This window comes from Triticum aestivum, chromosome 7D, assembly GCF_018294505.1.
Source record: "Triticum aestivum cultivar Chinese Spring chromosome 7D, IWGSC CS RefSeq v2.1, whole genome shotgun sequence".
NCBI lineage: Eukaryota > Viridiplantae > Streptophyta > Magnoliopsida > Poales > Poaceae > Triticum > Triticum aestivum.
The window spans coordinates 49697060-49700721 of record NC_057814.1 but is presented as its reverse complement, the minus strand read 5'-3'; the positions used below and the strand labels follow the sequence as shown (position 1 = coordinate 49700721).

Genomic DNA, 3662 nt, shown 5'->3' with positions numbered 1-3662 from the left:
AGGGTGTCAAGTGCTCGTCTTGGCGTCTGTCGTCGCTACCGCGACGACGTTTGCCTCGACTCGCGTTACCCGATGATAGATAGGGTGGTAGTGGTGTCACGTGCTCGTCTCAGCGTCCGTCATCGCTACGGTCACACAGCCTCGCCCAATCACTCGTGGTAAGTCTTCAGGTGACTTCCAAACCTTCACAAACTCGGTCACTCGGCGATCAACAATTTCCTCTTGGATGCTCTAGACCATGACGCCTAACCATCTGGAAGATGCACATTCTTCAAAGGTAACAAGTGTCGGATCCACGCAGGATCAATCTCTTTAGTGATGCTCAATCACTTTGGGTTTTTAGGTGTTTGGGTTTGGGTTTTCCTCACTTGATGATTTTCGCTTAAAGTCCTCGGAGGATGGGATGTTCTCAAATGACAAGTGTCGGTTTCTCTCGGAGCAGCCAACCAGATAGTCGTTGTAGGGGGCGGCTATTTATAGCCTAGGGAGCAGCCCTACATGATAAGACATAAATGCCCTTCAATGATATGACCGTTAGGTGGGTAAGATATTTTGGGACAGCTGGCGCATAGCACAGCAACGGTCGGAATTTCGAGTGTCTAATTCCTCAGGGCTATCATGTTCCTCACTTGTAGGCAATCCGCACTGGCGAATTCCTAACTCCTTAGGCAGAACAAATTCCTCAGAGACCAGAAGTACTTCGTCTCTGTCACTGAAGAAACTGACTGAACTGCATGAGATTTCCAATGGCTTCACTCGAAGGGATTGGTAGGTGTAGGATTTTAAGTTGAGCATCACTTGGAAATTTTTCCTTAGTATTTACTCGACCCCCTTTAACAGTACAGTGTTTCCTATGACTCAAGAAAGAGAAAATGAAACTACTAAAACAAAAGTCTTCACGCTTCATGTTCCTCGAATGAATACCAAGTCTTCAAGGTCACACCAATTTCTTCACTTTCAAAGTCTTCAGAAATTAAAAGGGAGTGAGTCAAAGATAATATTTTGTAAAATATTATCAATAGAAAAAATAAGCACGATAGAAGATGTGAATCTCTTGATACATAAGTGGGTAGGCGGCATTAATCAAGAAAAGGTAGTTAAGAATGCGTCCGTTGATTGGTATGACTAGAAGAAGGGACCTTTACATACCAGAATTTCATGTTTAGATTTAAGTCTTGGTAGGGAATTTCTTGAAAACCTATTAAATGATACAAAGGAGGAGTGATCACACAGGAAAAACACCAAGATTGGCATGAAATCCCATACATGGTTTTTTATCTGTGTTGCAACCTGACATGCCAAGGAATTTATTTAAAAACCTAATGCACTTCTATATTAAAATGAACAACCTGATGCACTTGCATGTTTCATTACGATTTTCATTTTTTCTATGATGACATATACAAGGTGTAAATTTAATCAAAATATAGTTTAGTGAAAGGCCATATAGTTGGCATCGGAAAGGGTCAGCTAGCCGCACAAATGCGCGGGAAACCCTGCTAGTTAACACTATTTATTGAGTGAATTCCTCCTCTCCCTCTATTTCTTGGTTATCGAGTTGGCTTGTTGATTTCCAGGCAATTTGCAATCACATATAAATTTGTGTATTCTCATGCAAAGAATCAAGGATGGACAATTTAATGAAATAATGGACCTATTTGGTAGCACAAGTGCATGCTAACTCAGTTGGCTGTGGCTTTTGGGCATGGAGGGGACATCATGAGTTTGAATCTCACAAAACGCAACCGTTTCCTCGTTCTTTGCAAAAAAAACAACGGACGAACCTCACCTAAACCTTGACCGCGGGTTAATTAAAGAAAAAAGTAGGGTATTTTGTTGCAAAACATGAGACGGATGGGCATAAATGATCCGTCTTTTATTAGTAAGGATAGATAGATAGATAGATAGATAGATATAGATAGATAGATATACATATAGATAGCATATAGACACGTGGGTTGTCGTTGTACTATATATGTGCTTTTTTGCATGTTATGCTATGATATAAAATTGTTTCTGCATGTTGTTTTCTTGCAATTTGCTTATCTTCATCTGAAAGAGTCCTGACTAAATCTCACTTGTCTTGTGCCGTCTGATTTAGTTTGCACACCATTTGTTTGTTTGATTTACTTTTTTCAGTTTTTCAGTTTTTAACCTTTTCCATGTCAGTGCTATTACAATTCTATATGACGAGATCTCAAAAAAATAAATCTATATGGCTGTCAGCCCACAACTGGCAAATCACCAAGTGGGTGATGTGTGTTAAATGAACAAGTGGGCAATGTGCAAGTAAATGAAATGGCATAATAGACAATCGAGTCAAAGCACAACAACCAAAGGATTTGAACTTTGTAAATATGCAAGACAACTAGTTACTCGGATTTCTTTCATCAAATTTTTCCTTGTTGGATCTCCACGGAAACATGCCGGCTATCTAATGTTTAATTGGGACCTAATTGCCCAAACCATATAAGGTGCCTTTTATTACCTACGGACAAATTTTCCGAGCATATGGAATTCTATCCCAGAGACCGCGATGAAGGTGGGCATTAACCGTTGTAGGAATGGCACTTCTGCAGGCACTCACTCTTCGTCTTGTAACAGTCGGCATTCTTATTCTCGCAACAGTAGCACTCAGCACGAATCTCAATGTTGAAATAACATACGAGAAAGAGGCTGCAAAATTTCTCGGTTTTCTTGCTCTCGCCTACAGATGTTGAGTTGATGATGGTAGCGTTGGTACTTGTGTTCGCCGCATGATCATCTTGGTTGACCATCCTTTGCTTATTATCGAGAGCACCTGTATAGTATATTTAACCTTAGTATGCAGTACCGCAGATGTGTGTGTGTATGTATGTCTGATCCGAAGAATTAGTGGCAAGAAGTTAACACAAGATTCTAAAGACGATGATGATATATACTTACACTGTGCACAAAGCACAAGGCATCCAATGAAGAATATCATCGTCCCCTGCACTAGGCTGCTCCCTCTCATATTGGTTATCTGTTACTTGACAAACTCAGTTCTAGTGGAGTGTAAGGTTCCAGTAGGAAATAGTTGGACTCCAAATGTGGCAGACACGGATGACAAGTCTATAAATAGCAAGAGTTGGAAAATACTTTAAATATTCATTAATGTACTACAAAAGATTGCAAGTGCACCAGATATATGTTCATTAATGTCGAGATTTTTTGCACATATATATACCTATACTAATAGGCACTCCCAAGAAATTCCCACATTAATTAGAGAAAAATAGAAAATGGAGGCCGTTGATTTTGCGGGTCAAGATTATAACTGTGTAGATCAGATCTTTAATTATAGAAACGGAAAAAATTAAAACAGCTTTAATTCTCACGTATCTCTCTTATCTCTCTATTTCTCATGCGTATCTCTTTAATTACAGAAAAGAAAGAAATTAAAACCGCTTTAATTTTCACGTATCTCTCTCTATCACTCTATTTCTCACGTGTCTCTCTATCAAAGTCCGCTTTAATTATCATCCTTAACCCGTCCGTCCTTGGGTGACGGTTCCACGATTGGCGCTTGGGCGATTCCCAGGGGATTCTGCGGTGACTCCTGGTAAACCCTAGAGTCCCCTCAGGCGACCCCGTCTCTGGCCTACGCCAGCAAACTCTCCCCCTAGCCTTGGCGATCCTTG

General features: G+C 40.4%; 1 long non-coding RNA gene across 1 annotated transcript; it reads right to left on the bottom strand.

Moving 5' to 3' along the window:
• Positions 1 to 2412: 2412 nt before the first annotated feature.
• LOC123164039 (uncharacterized) lies at positions 2413 to 3089 on the bottom strand. Its single transcript, XR_006482145.1, has 2 exons — positions 2926 to 3089; positions 2413 to 2800 (listed from the first exon to the last, which is right to left on the bottom strand). It is a non-coding gene; the product is annotated as an uncharacterized lncRNA (long non-coding RNA).
• Positions 3090 to 3662: the final 573 nt, after the last annotated feature.